Here is a 16132-nt window from a genome sequence, read left to right on the forward strand (position 1 = left end):
AAAATAAAACAATATGAATTACAAAGGCAGATTTTTTTTTATTCAAAAGCTATGAAAATGTAATTGTCTTGGTTAAAGAAGTTTTTCAGGTGGGAAGAACAACATTCTTTATCTTTTATCACCCTTGGCTTGATCATTTAATGAGGCACTCAGCTCAGTCATCATGTCTATTTTGCTTATTATGTCTCTTCAGTGCCCTCCATAGGGCCAAAAACAGAGCAGTGATCAATACATAGTTTGTTAAATTGAGACAAAGTTTCAATATTTTTTCCATATAAGGTACACTCATAAATAAATAAGGACAGGTTGAAGACACCAAACAAGAATACTGAAATTATATGAATAAATAATTCACAAATAAATGCACATATGCATAAATATATGAAAGCTTATCTAAAATTATTTATAGTCATGAACATTAAAATGATAATTTTTATAGGTTTATAGGTTTTCATTGAGATTGGCAATTTGGTAAAGGGTAAAAAAGAATATTGGCAGTGAATTGGGGAATTCACCCGTTTATTTTGAAATCAGTAATTACGCTTTGCATAACATGTTTTAAGGTAATAAATGGACAAGATTTTAAAGATTTATGTAAAAGTATGCTTACCTCAGGATTTTATGGAAGTAAAAACATCTTAGATATCTAAGAATGTGAAATAAATTTAGGTTAATATATTATGGTATATGCATACACCGATACAATCTTAGATTTGTATTGACATGTATAGTTGTTCACAGTATATTAAAAGAGGAATAAAATATACAATCAAAAGTGTTTGTGTATGTATGTGTATAAATATATATAATTGCATGCCTAGAAACATATATACAAAAGCATACTGTAGTATTTTTTCTCTGGATAGGGAATTTTAGGCGATTATCATTCTCTCCATACTTCATTAGCTTTTTGTTTATTCATAATAAAAATCTGGCCAGGGGCCATGGCCCATGTCTGTAATCCCACCACCTTGGATTTCTTGAATATAGAAGTTAGAGACCAGCCTGCACAACACAGTGAGACCCTGTCTACAAAATGTAAAAAAAAAATTTAGCTGGTGATATGGTTTGGGTGTATCCCCACCCAAATCTCATCTTGAATCATAACTTTCACAGTTCCCACATGTCCCAGGAGGAACTCAGTGGGAGGTGATTGAACTATTGGGGCGGGTATTTCCTGTGCTATTCTTGTGATAGTGAATGAGTCTCACATGATCTGATGGTTTTAAAAAGGGGAGTTTCCCTGCACAAGCTCTCTCTCTCTCTTTGCCTGCTGCCATCCATGTAAGACGAGACCTGCTCCTCCTTGCCTTCTGCCATGATTGTGAGGCTTCCCTGGCCACGTGGAACTGTAAGTCCAATTAAACTTCTTTCTTCTTTAAATTGCATATTCTCAGGTATGTCTTTATCAGCAGCATGAAACCGAACCAATACAGTTGGATTAGGTGGGTGTGGTGGTGCACGCCTGTAGTCCCTGCTACTGGGGAGGCTGAGGTGGGAGGATCACTTGAGCCTGGAAGGCTGAGGCAACCGTGAGCTATAATTACACCTCTGCACTCAGCCTGGGGGACAGAAAGAGACTCTGTCTCAAAAAACAAACAAAGATATGTTTGTGTAAAATTTTTCAGAATACTATTGTTTTGAAAAATATAAAAATCTGTGTTTCATAGAGGGCCCACCACCAAATTTTCAAACGGAGAGACTCTTATTGGTTCCTAACTAAAATATGGCACAGAGGCAACTGATACACCCTGAGCCCAAAGAGAACATCCTCCAGCTGGCCTACCCACTTCCCCAACAATAAACAATACTGAGTGAATCATATTTTCTTTCACTAAAGGTACTTTTGCTAGGACAACACAGATCTAAGTAATTCACACACACACACACACACACACACAAAATGTGTTCTCTACTCTACAAATTTTTAAGAAAATAAGTAGTGAACAAATATTCAAGAATGTATTTACATTAGACCTACCCCCAAAATTGGCCTCTTAATTAAATTATCTGAACTTTGTATTAGAAGTTTGCTGTGTAATTAGAGAATTCCTTTGCCTAAGGAAAAAAATACAATCAAGAATGTATTCACATTAGATCCACCTCTAAAATTTGTGGGGCCCAGAGCAAGAATATAAACTGAAGCCTATGTATCATGGGTCTAAATATTTAAAAGTTATAAATCAAGCTAACACACTGTTAAATAAAAAATGATTTTTCTTCTAGTTTGACAAATTCACTTTCACAATTTTTAAATGAAAATATATGTATAAACTACGTTCTTTGTGTGACTGAAAAGACAAAATATCAAAGATGATTTAACCGAAACCACAAATTGTTTTTATAAGCTACTAGAACATTATTTTTTCCACTGACAAGATCTAAGAATTAAAATATAAAATGTAATTGTATTCAAACAATTCAAGCATTGAACATATTTTCATCAAACACATAAATTAAATATCAATAACTTAAAAATCCATATAGTAATTCAGTGTGTTTAATGTTACAAATTGTTTCTCAGCTACCAGGTAAGTGCCACAAATTGTATTTTAATAATGAGTGTCTCCAGAATTAGATCTCTCTCTCAGATATTTGTGGAGGGGGGGGGGTGGTGGATCAATACAAAGCATGTTTTACATTACTTTTTAGTATGTATTTTTCAAAGTTTCTGTTTTCTCCTCTATTTTTCAAAGTTTCTGTTTGCCTAAGCACTATTTAATAGAGTACATATAAAGGACATTGATATTTTTATATTCATAATAACTTAAGTGAGAAAGAACTTCAGGAAGAATTCTCTTTTTTTCCTTAGGCAAAGGAATTATTAATACTATTTTCAGATAATTGTTTCTGATTTTTGATCAATACTCTTTCAGTATTCTCTTTCCTATTTTTTTTCTATTTTGTTATTATTATACTTTAAGTTTTAGGGTACATGTGCACAATGTGCAGGTTAGTTACATATGTATACATGTGCCATGCTGGTGTGCTGCACCCATTAACTCGTCATTTAGCATTATTTACTTACAAGAATTTCACACTGCCATCAAAGCTCAAAGACATCAGCAACAACCTAGGATTTTTTTTTCTTTAAAGAATAGTAAAAACTCCCTTAGATCAACGAGTCAAATGCTTGGAGACATGTGGCTTTACCTCTACCCTCCTCCCCACCCATCGTTCCCACTCACCCTAATACAAGGGCATCTAGTTTGAAATCTGGGATCCAAAGACTTTATCAAAGCACCTAAGGCAGTAAGCAATTTGCCTATACAGTGATATATATCAATGTGTTAAAGGAGTAACTAGAAAGAATGGAAACCTTGACATTATTGGGGCTTTGTCTAAAACTCACAGGGACCATCAATGGGAAACTACAAAATTAATTAAATCAATTACTCATTTCCTCTTCTAGGACAACAAATGATTGATTTGACCTTTGGTTTACTAAATTGGCTGAATCTGTGTTTCCATGATGTTGAAATATCAACTCATCGAAAAAAATTAAATTGGTTAATAGTATACAGTTAAAACTTTCAGTCAAAATTTAGGGCTAAAGTAACTAAATGAGCCAGATACTCTGTGCTCTTTTTGTTTGTTTGTCCTTATAGGGCTCACTGTTTGAGAGGTCTCAGGCAGTTTGCAGTTGTCAGTTGGAGTACAGTTCCAAGAACCTGGAAAACTTCAAAACAATATTCAGTTCTCTATTTGGTCACATTTGAGTCATAACTTCAAAAAAACAAAATTCATATCAGAGGCTTTTTGTTATTTATTTACTTTTCTTACATTCTATAGCCCTCTGTATTTAGCATTCTTTGTGATAGAGTTAAATCTATCTCGGGTTTATACACATTCTTCTACACATAAATATATACCTAATATGTTTAATTCATTAAAAGAAAACTCACACACCAAAGAAAATTATCTTCTTCTATTCCAGATATTAAAAAAAAAGAAGAGTAAACTGCATTCTGGATCATTATGACTAACTAACATTAGTTGAGCTTGTTACACTCAGCTCATTTAATCATCAAAGCAACACCAGGAGGTGGGTTTATTTGTTATCTCTGTTTCACAGTAAGGAATCCAAGGCACAGAGAAATTAGGTAGCTCCTTTGTATAGTCCATTAGAGCTGCTATAACAAAATGCCACAGACTACATGGCATAAACAACAGAAATTTATTTTTTCACAGTTCTGGAGACTAGAAGTCCAAGATAAAAGTTCTGGCCAATTCTGTGTCTGGTAAAGGATCCCTGCCTAGCTTACAGAGAGCTGCCAGCTTGCTGAGTCTTCACATGGCCTTTCCTCTGCGATGTGTGGAGAGAGAGAGAGCAAGCAAGCTCTCTGGGTCTCTTCTTACAGACACACTAATCCTATCAGACCAGGGCCCCTCACTTGTGACTGTATTTAACCTTAATGACTTCCTTAAAGACCCCATCTTCAAGTACAGCCACACTGGGGGGTAGGGCTTCAACATGAATTTGGGGGCAGGGGAACACAAAGATTCAGTTTATAACACTCCTTAAGGTTACACAGTTAATAAGTTGTAGACTATGATTGAAACCCCAGCAGTCAGACACCACAACCTGAGCTATTAACCATATTTGATATGGTTTGGCTGTCTCTCCACCCAAATCTCATCCTTCATTATAGCTCCTATAATCCCCAAGTGTCCTGGGAGGGACCCCATAGGAGGTAATTGAATCATGGGAGCTGTTTTTGTTTTGTTTTGTTTTGTTTTGTTTTTCTACCATGCTCTTCTCATGATAGTGAATAAGTTTCATGAGAGCTGATGGTTTTATAAAAGGGCAGTTCCCTTGCAATGCTTTCTTTCCTGCTGCCATGTAAGATGTGACTTTGCTCCTCCTTTGCCTTCCACCATGATTATGAGACCTCCCCAGCCATGTGAAACTGTGAATCCATCAAACCTCTTTTTCTCTGTAAATTACCCAGTCTTGGGTATGTCTTTATTAGCAGCACCAGAGCAGACTAATATAATATTTATCCAGCTTTTATTGAGCTCCTTACAGCCAAGCTTTCACTAGATGTTAAATAGATTAAGAGTCATTCATCAATATCATAAAAGTATAAGTGCAAACACATCTTGTTATGTTTCTCTCTTTACAGTTTTATTATCCTAAGGAATAAACTATTCCTATGACTATTTTCCTTAATTTCAAAACTTTCACATTTTTTTCATAAATATTTAAAGTTGTCAAAAGAGTTTCAATCAAGATTTAATCCAGCATCTAAAATATGTTATATCCCGTTGGCAACATACTACTGAATGGTGCCATAGGTTATGCCTGACTGGATACTTCATTTTTCACTGTGGTGAACATTGCACCATAGTTTCTCAAATTCCTTTTAATTGTCATTAACAACTGCATTTCTGTTCACAGAGCATTTGATTGCCTTTATTTCTGCCAGTTCTCAAAGTTTTAAAATAAAAGGCTATTTCTCCAAGTAACATATATGTCAATTCTCTCATTAGCAAAAATCATTTAAGAACACAGAAATAAGTTTATTTTCCACACCATTATAGAAAAAGCTTATGAGCCAATCACCGTTATTGCATGGTTAAACCAAATTGCCCTTCCTGCTTCATAAATACTATTGGCAATCTTCATTACCTTTGGTGATTCTGACCTTCCTACTTTTCAGTCATGTTCTCTAATTGGCATTGACATCAATGCTACAAAAAGTACTAGCTCATGGAAAACAGCTGAAATCTTAACATAATTTTGAGACTATTTTATTATACCCTGAAAAACAAGCGTATGGTACTAGAGAAAGCAATAGGATTGTATTTCAGCACAAATAATAATGGGTAAACATAATATTTCCTGATGGACATTATTCTAAAATTTATATTATAAAAATTATGAAGTCTTCTCTCATGGAAATATTAAAAGCTTTCATTTTCCTTAGTATATAGTCATATGCATAGTGTGAACTGTGGGTGTCAAAAGCACTATTTAAAAATGTTTCCCCAAAACTGGCTGATTCATAGCCAGTATACAGATCCCACCATTATTTTTACCCTGTACCCTTTAAACATCTTTTCAAGACAGACATGGAGTAAAGGGGTTAAATTATCACTACAGCCATCCTAGTCTAGGCCCACCTGATCTAGGTCACCATTGCCTCTAACTTCTCAACTCCCTACTTGCTCAACCAATATCTTTTCTTCAGAGCAGTCGGAGTGATCATTTAAAAGCATAAATCACCTGCTCAAAATCCACTTCCTGTGACACTGAGAATGTGTTCAATGTCTTACCATGGCATGAATGATCTGACAGTCTCTAACTCTTCAGACTGCTTTCCTTTAGCTCCTCTTCTCTCTTGTTCTGTTTATCCACATTGAACTCTTGCTCTTTCTCCACAAATTCCTCCTCAGGGCCTTGGTACTTACCATTCCTTCAGCCTAGAAGGCTCTTCCCAAGACTGATTCATTCCCCACATCCTCCAGGAACCTGGCCAAATATCACATAACCAGAGAACCCCTTCCTCATCACTGCTATGAAAAACCACACCTCCACCAATATGTCTCCCATGTCTGGTTTTATTTTCTTCATGATGAAGAACAGCAGGCTCTCCACACTGCCTCCAACCAGAACACAGCTCCGTGCTTGTATGTATTTTGTTCCATTATTCATTTCAGAAGCTCCCTCTTGAAAATTTCCCTAACCTCATAAACACCTACTAGAATCCTATTCATCCTTAGAAAACCAGATCAAACGCTCCCTCTTTCAGAACATGTTCATTGTTGGCATTGTGTAAAAGTTATTTGTGTACAGGTCTATCTTCCTGATGAGATAGCAAACTCCTGGAGAATGGGAACAGCTTCATTCATTGCTTCATCATTTTGTTTTTATTGCTTAAATAAGAGCTTAAAGATTTATTCAATAAATAGCTAAGTTAACATTGGTCTTGCCTATTATTTTTGGTTTGTTAAGACTCTTACTGATTCAATCATGATATAAAGCAATGTAAACAAATATGGGAAAATGTGATATTGAAAGGCAAGTGATTTGGCTTCCAAACTCTTCTCTATGCCTAATGTCCTTAGGCAAGTCATTTAATGTTTCCATGCCATAGCTTATTCTTTTTTTTTTCAAGTTTTATGTTATTATTATTATTTTTTTAATTATACTTTAAGTTTTAGGGTACATGTGCACAATGTGCAGCTTTGTTACATATGTATACATGTGCCATGTTGGTGTGCTGCACCCATTAACTCGTCATTTACATTAGGTTTATCTCTTAATGCTATCCCTCCCCACTCCCCCCACCCCGCAACAGGCCCCGGTGTGTGATGTTCCACTTCCTGTGTCCACGAGTTCTCATTGTTCAATTCCCACCTATGAGTGAGAACATGCGGTGTTTGGTTTTTTGTCCTTGCAATAGTTTGCTGAGAATGATGGTTTCCAGCTTCATCCATGTCCCCACAAAGTACATGAAACTGTCATTTTTTATGGCTGCATAGTATTCCATGGTGTATATGTGCCACATTTTCTTAATCCAGTCTATCATTGTTGGACATTTGGCTTTGTTCCAAGTCTTTGCTATTGTGAATAGTGCCACAATAAATATATGTGTGCATGTGTCTTTATAGCAGCATGATTTATAATCCTTTGGGTATATACCCAGTAATGGGATGGCTGGGTCAAATGGTATTTCTAGTTCTAGATCCCTGAGGAATCGCCACACTGTCTTCCACAATGGTTGAACTAGTTTACAGTCCCATCAACAGTGTAAAAGTGTTCCTATTTCTCCACATCCTCTCCAGCACCTGTTGTTTCCTGACTTTTTAATGATCGCCATTCTAACTGGTGTGAGATGGTATTCACAGAATTGGAAAAAACTACTTTAAAGTTCATATGGAACCAAAAAAGAGCCCGCATTGCTAAGCCATAGCTTATTATTATATCATTTAGTGATAGAAACTGTTTCCAACTATTCCATAGTAATATTCCTAGGATAAAATTAAATAAGTTGTATAAGTGCTTCAAAATATTTTTAAAGAAGTGTGCAAATAAAAGTCACTATTATTTAAAGTTCACCTGCACTTTAAAAAAATCAATCCTTGATGATGAAAAGTAGTAGAAATCCTTCTTGCTTGCAAATACCTGAATTCTACTCTAGCTAATTAGAAAGTAATTTTATTGAAAGAATCATACATAGCTCGAGCAACAGTGGAAAGATGTAAAAAATTCGGAGAAATAAAGAAACCCAAAGTATAGCCAAGATTGTCTGAATGGATGCTGCCATCTCTGGACACTCACCCACGTAGCAGTGGACACTCTTACCTCTGAAAACACCATGACAGGTCTGTGCATAAACTCTGCTCCCATTCTTAGAATGATTCCCTTATATTAAAATTTTTATTTGTAGTATCCAATTAGCCAAGGCCATGGGACTTGCCTATAAGCCTAGGAAGTCAAAGAATTATTTGCTTCCTTCACTTTTGTTGTGAGAGGGTCCTGCTTAGCTCCATTGTTAGGGTTAGCCCATAATAGGAAAGATGTTCAAATCCCTGGTTGCTAACAAGCCAAAAACAACACATGCCCACTTACAAGGTTCATTTTCCCTATGGGAAGCTTTAAAAACCTTGTTAAATTTTTTTTTTGCTTGAAATAATTTGAGCTCCTTTTTGAACTTTATTAAGTACCTATCAGGTACCCAATAAGTTTACTGAAATGAAAATAAAGAAAACATGTTTCAAAGTAAAAGAAAAAGAGTAAATCTTTAAAAATATGACTATAATAGTATGACAGACGAAGTTTCTACACATATTGGTAGCCAAGACTATGTGGAGAAGTAATTTTAAGTGACGTAAGATCAGGAAATGTATAAGGAGAAAATTTCCAATTGTATCGGAATCAAATTATAGACTTTTCTTTTTCACCACAATTTGAAGCTCAGTTTAAATCCAAACTGGGAATCTTATTTTGCTTAAACTTAAGAAGAAGAAAGAAAAAAGAGGAATTTAGCAACACTAAAGATTATGTCAGAATAAAAAATATCTATACATTCTAATAAATTTATGTATCATCTGTACTATAGAGCCAAAAATGTAATTTTCAATATTTTTAAGAGAATCTGAATGGCTTAAATAGGTTTATGTGGATCTGGAAATAATTTTTAAACATTTTTTATTTAATATGGGTATGGCCTAGATTTTTTCCAGAGCTTATAAAAATGTGGAAAAGCGTAAGTTGTCATGTCTTCATTGCAGTGCTGAGGCACAATTTCAGTGTTTGTGAAAACAGAAGAGATGCCGTTATCACCCAACACTTAACTACTAAATAAGCTTAGACACACAAATATCCAATAATTTGCATCCTCTTTAAAATAATTTCTCTTTTTAAGAAGTTCTCTCTATGAAAAGTGAAACTTTTCTTCCAGTTCAGACAACCCAGGACTCAGGTTTGCTAGCTTTCAAAAGTGAAAATACCCAGTCTTAGAAAAAATTTCTGCTAATGCAAACCACTGGAAAGTTTAATGAGTATTATAACTCTCACTTTTTCCCTGAAGAGATTCAGCACGATTATTACTAGAATTTGCCCTAGATTTTTAGTCAGCTGCTGCAAGAGAAAAATAATACTGTCAATGCAGTTAATTAAAACTCGTGTTAATAAACTACAGCAGAGTGAGACAAAAGAATATTGCCAATGGTTTTCAATATTTTTCATTGGAGCAGTGAAAATTACATTTATTTTTAAAAATATATAACCCCAAGTGACACCATCCCTTATTTCCATTTGAGTTCTTTTTCCAAGAAGACCCATTAATTTATGTCTTGATGTTACACAGTATGTAAATGCAAATAGCCTACAAAGATAAACTTACCATGTCAAAACCTGATAATGCCTCCATGGTTGATAGTATACTTCTAGGCATACTGTATTTCCCTTCAATTTTCCCTTATTAATTTCAGAGGTAGGATTCTGTTTTCTACCTCTTTTTGTTCTTCTTACAAATACATATTGGGTTTATTTAAAATCCTAGAGAAACGTTTTCTATATAATAGGAATCCCAAACAAGTTATGTCTCAATTAGAACGATCCCTTTTAGAAACCTAAAATAGTCCTCAGCACAAACTCAGTAATAGCACAGAATGGTATGTTACTTATTATATATTATTCAAATTTCAAAAGTTAAAAAATTACTTCCCAATACTTACGGCACAAGATAATAATTTCAGAAATCTGAATGTTTGCTGGAATTTTTCTTCTCCATTCAGAGCTCTTTGTTTCAATATTAAAACAGCTGTTTTATATTTGTCCTTATAGCAGAAAGACAAGAAAATAATATTCACCTAATTCCCATGTATCTACAAAATTAAAGTCACATTACTATACTCAAATTTAAGGCTGCCACATCTAGATGTGTGTGCAATTTTACCTCCCACCCAGGGGACTCAGGATCAGAATTCCTAGGTTCAAACACCATCTTCATTTATTTTGAGCAGAACAACGTTAGATGAGATACCTAAGTCTCCTTTTTATGCCCTTCTAAGTCTCCTTCTCATGCTCAACCCATGACCCCCTCAACCTCTCTCATCCCCAGTCATGCCAGTACATACCTCATTTCTTCCCTTTGCTCCTGTCATCTTCCTGCCCAGAGTGTCTCCTCGTTTCTTCCCAATCTGCCTTATATCAGACTATCATTCCTAAAGCACCAGCTAAGGCTATTCTATACTTCCTTTTTACCCCAGTCTTCTTTAAACAATCTCTAAACATGTATTAAACACTGACTAGAAATCCAGCACTCTGATGTCCTCTTGTCAAAATCTCCTCACTTATTTGGGTTCATACCAGCCTGTGTGCATGTGTATGCTTCATCTTCCCAGTTAGGTCATGAACTATACTCACTTCTGCATCACCCACAGCACCTAGCACAAGGTGAAGTGCATGGTAGATGCTCAACAAATATCTGCTTGTTTTCATGTGCCATGTGTAGCTTATACACCCAAGTATTTATATTTTAACCAGCCCTCCCCCTTTCCCAGCTTTCAGCTTTCTGAAAATAAGAATATTCTATTTTTGGACATATTCTATTTTTGGACATTTTAGCATAGTTCCTTGGAAATAGCAAACACTCAAAAAATAATATGAAATAAAATTTTCATTCCATTTTGAGCATCTTAAGCAGCAGGCTAAAGAGACCAGGGAAAATGAGAAAAGCTGGTCAACGAATGGAACCTTGTGCACTTTAAGATGTTTACAAATTCAGCAAAATTTGCTCAGTAGACTTTGTTGAGGAAATGAGAAAAAAAAGAAGTCAATGATCAAAGGCCTCAAAGGAAGCTGACAAGAAATTATAATATAAACTGCCAGTTCCATGATTTTTAGTCTCCTAAAAAGAGAAAAAAGTATATTTACTGCTTAATTGTGAAAAATCTCTAATGAGAATAGAATTAGAAGTAGTTTAAGGTAAATTATCACATTTAAATGACAATGTTTCTGAATAAAGACTATCACTAATAGGACCAAGCCTATTGTATTTTATGTTACAATTAAGAAATGTGTTTTTATTTGTTTTTCGTAGGCATTAATTGATTCCTGGACTTTTGTTAAATTTCTGTCAAAGCAGCTCCTGGATTTTTTTAAAATTTCTGTCAAAGCAGCTTTCAGAGGACTAGAAGAATCATGATCCCCATATTTAAGTATAATTAGTCAATTGCCACATCAGAAGAAATATGAATTTTATAGGCATTGTATATGCTATTGTCCTATGAGGGGTAAATTCAAGCAGAAAGAAGAGAAGTACTTAGAAGGATGCCCTCAGGAATGATTATAAAAAGATGTGACCTAGTTCTAGATGCAAAAAAAAAAAAAAGAAGAAGAAGAAGAACTGCTACAGTAAGCCCAATCTAGCATTATTTTAGCAACTACTTCAAGCCATCTAAGAAACTAATACCAAAACAGCCATAGTTATAATCATAAAATCAATAGGACTTGCTTTAAATGTGAGCAGTGCGGAAAGACCAGGCTACATATATGTAAGGCTATCATCAAAGCTGACTTGTGAGTACTCCAGCCACCCATTTCTTTCTAATTTCTTCCAATTGTATGACACCCTTTTCTCCCTCCACTTAGTGTCCTTTTGTTCTCTTTCTCTTCTTTCGACAAAAACTAAACTTGAGAGCCTGGCATGGTAATGTGCACTTATAATCCCAGCTACTCAGCTACTCAGGAGGCTGAAGTGGGAGGATCACTTGAGCCCGGGAGCTCAAGCCCAGCATAATGAGATCACATCTCTTAAAAAAAAAAAAGAAAGAAAGAAAGAAAAAGAAATAAAGAAAGAAAGAAAAGAAAATTTCTCTTGGGAAAAGATTACTTATTAGTCATTTATACCTTAGTATGAAATAGAGTCAAAACATTCCCTGTCCCAGAGACATATACATGTGCTAGGATTTGAATGGTTGTCCCCACCAAAACTCATGTTGAAATGTACTCTCCAATGCAGCAGAATTGAGAGGTGGCTCCTTTAAGTGGTGATTGTGTTGTAAGGACTCTGCCCTCGTGAGTGGTTTAATCCATTCATGGATTAATTGACTAGTGTGTTAATAGATTAATGCATTATTATGAGAGTGGGACTGGTGGCTTTATAAGAGGAAGACAGACCTGGGCTAGCACGCTCAGCCTCCTTACTATGTGATTCCCTGCATGGTCTCTGGACTCTGCAGAGAGACCCCACCAGCAAGAAGACCCTCATCAGATGTGGTCCCTCATTCTTGGACTTATCAGCCTTCATAACTACAAAAAATAAATTCATTTTCTTTATAAATTACCCAGTTTCAACAACTCTGTTATAAGCAACAGAAAATGCACTAAGGCAGCATGTAGTCCTCCTTTCCCCACTCTAAAATAAAAGATTTGCCATACGACATTGATTTCTGCACCAGGCATGAAGTGGTGGTATTTTCTTCTCACTAAATAAGTAGATATGCATACCAAGGCTTCAGAAGGAAAATGTCATCCTTTCAAACACTGGTTACAATGAAGAAATACAACATTGCCCTCTTCCTCTGTGAAATCTTTCTAGAGAGCCTCAGTCTGCTAACATCACTCAGCACACGAAGACTCAGATAGACTCTGGAAGAATAGAAAATTTTTTTACTATACTTTAAGTTCTAGGGTACATGTGCACAACATGCAGGTTTGTTACATACGTATACATGTGCCATGTTGGTGTGCTGCACACATTAACATGAAGCTGGAAATTTTTTAATAAAATGGAAATGTAAGCTGTAGATCTAGTCTCCTTTTTCCCTGGGTCAGTGAAGCTCCCAAGCATTGGTACTTTGTTGAAACACTGATACTAGCAGGACAGGTTAAGAAAACTTCTTGGATAACTAAGGCTTTTAAAAGGCCTGGAGTCATTTTTCATCTTATCTATGAGAATACACTAAAGGCTCCTTTCTTAAATGCAGTCTTCGAAATGTGAAGAAGCTTGGAAGCATATAAAATTTCCTTTGCAGGATATCACTTAACTACTATGTGTCATAGATTATAACTGACTGGGTGTTTCATTTTTCATCATGGAAAAGAAATAGGTATCATACTCCTAGAGAAATGATGTAAAGGAGGCTTTGACAAAGAAGATAGCAGATTTGTTTTCTTTAAGCTTACTTTGTTTTTCAGCCCATGTCAAGATAAAACTATATTTGAGATAGAAAAAAAAGCATGTTAAATGTTTTCCTACTTTCAAGCATAAGAAAATTTATAGCTGAGTCTGGCTCAAAGTCAAAAGAATTAAGTGCTGTGATCATCAACTTAAACCATTGCAGGTTTTCCATTTCTTCATTCTGCACAGGGGTCTATCATGCCTCTCTAGCTTCCTCTAAGTCTTCTCTATCACAAGTTCAATTGCAAAAAGAAGAATGCAAATCCAGATGCTGACTTCAAGGATTGTAAGATAGAACTAAATACCATATTTCTGTATTAAAATATTGTATTTTATTTTTTTAACTTATTTTAAGTTCAGGGGTACATGTACAGATTTGTTATATAAGTAAACTTGTGTCATGGGGGTTTGTTGTATGGATTATTTTATCACTGAGGTATTAAGCCTAGTACCCATTAGTTATTTTTCCTGATCCTCTCCCTCCTCCCACCCTCCATCCTCCAATATGCCACGGTGTGTGCATTGTTTCCCTCTAAGTGTCCAGGTATTCTGTTCATTTATCTCCCACTCATAAGCGAGGGCATATGTATTTTGTTTTCTGTTCCTCTGTTAGTTTGCTAAGGATAATGGCCTCCAACTCCATCCACGTCCCTGCAAACAACATGATCTTGTTCTTTTTCATGGCTGCATAGAATTCCATTTCATATATGTACCACATTTTCTGTATCCAGTCTATTATTGATGGGCATTTTTGTTGATTCCATGTCTTTGATATTGTGAACAGTGCTCCAATGAACATATGTGGGCATGTGTCTTTTTAATAGAACAATTTATATTCCATTGGATATATACCCAGTAATGGAATTGCTGGGTGAAATGGTATTTCTGCCTTTAGGTCTTTGAGGAATCATTACACTGTCTTCCACAATGATTGAACTAATTTACACTCCCACCAACAATGTATAAGCATTTTGTTTTCTCCACAACCTCACTAGCATCTGTTAATTTTTGACTTTTTAATAACAACCATTCTAACTGGTAAACACTGCACTTGTATAGCAACATGTGAGCATCTGTGTTGTCTTGAACACATTCAACAATACATACCAAAAAAAATGGTTGCAAACAGTCCTATATAAAAATCATAATGGTGACACTTTTGTAAACAAAAAGGCATGGGAAAATGCATTATCTGCCCTCCCAAGTGCCTAAAGAGTATGCAAGATGTGAAATAAATCTGGCTTTCCTCCCTACATACTTTACAGATGCAGTTGTTATTCAGGTGTAAAACCTTCAAAAACCAGTTCAGAGTAAGGAGCTCTGTCTCTTAGAGACAACAATATAATCATTTCTCAAAAAACAACACAGTCCACTCAAATCTGTCAAGCTTATAGCACTGGAAGTTGTATGAATGTGATTATCTATCAGTTTCTCAATTGAGAAACGTCTGGAGTGCGCTAGCTTATAACTTCAGACTGGAAAAGTGTCATCTACTTGTGATATAGAAATATAGTTTCTATACAAGGAAAAAAGACTTTCAATAGTTAGAGTCTGATGGATTGTTATTGACATTATCCAATTAGTTTACAGTAAGTTATATTCAAAAGCATACCTGATGCTTAAAGTGAAACTTTATATTTTATATATATAATTTAAAACCTTATCTACTATAAAATTTTATATAACAGAAACTAGCTTGTTTAATTAGAACCATAAAATAAGTTAATATTAAAATAAAGTTTTCTATAGCCATTTCATATCACTACTATAGACTAAATGAAAATAACGTGGCTTTTATCATCTAGAAATTTTTTAACCCAAGATGCCCCTGGAAAAATGAATATCTGAGTTTATACAGGAATAAACTCACATTTATACAGGAGCAAACTCAGATTTAAATTAAATTTATTTATAACATAGAAGTTATGTATAAATGCTTGAAGATAACAGTCATCCTTATTCATAATCCAGTAGATTTTTGTAATGATGCACATTTGAGGAGTAGCAGAACCTATTTTCCTCCACCAAAAACAGCCCACTTACCTTCCATGCATTCATTCAATTTAACATCTATTGAATATTAATAATTATGTTAGCTGTATACTAAAGACGATGTGACATATAATCACAATACAATTTGGTGAGTTTGATAATAACAAAATGTGTGAAATGTTAGAAAGAAAAGAGTGACGAAAGCTGTGTACACGGGGAATTGGGAGCACAGAGAAAAAAATCAGAGATGCTTTTGGAGTTGGATTATAAACCACAAGTAAGCATGCTCCAGGTTTAAAAAGAGAGAGAGTATTACAGCATGGGCAACAGCATACACAAAGGCAAAGAGTACAGAAAGTTCTGGAAATAGTAATATGATACAAATACAGTGATCAAAGTGGCAGGAGATAAGAATGGAAAGATGGTTGGGGCCAGACTGGGCAGATCTCTGCATACCATTGAAAGGAGTAATCGTTTTATTAATTGGGCAATGGAGAACTGTC

Source organism: Pongo pygmaeus, chromosome 12 (assembly GCF_028885625.2).
Source record: "Pongo pygmaeus isolate AG05252 chromosome 12, NHGRI_mPonPyg2-v2.0_pri, whole genome shotgun sequence".
Classification (NCBI taxonomy): Eukaryota; Metazoa; Chordata; class Mammalia; order Primates; family Hominidae; genus Pongo; species Pongo pygmaeus.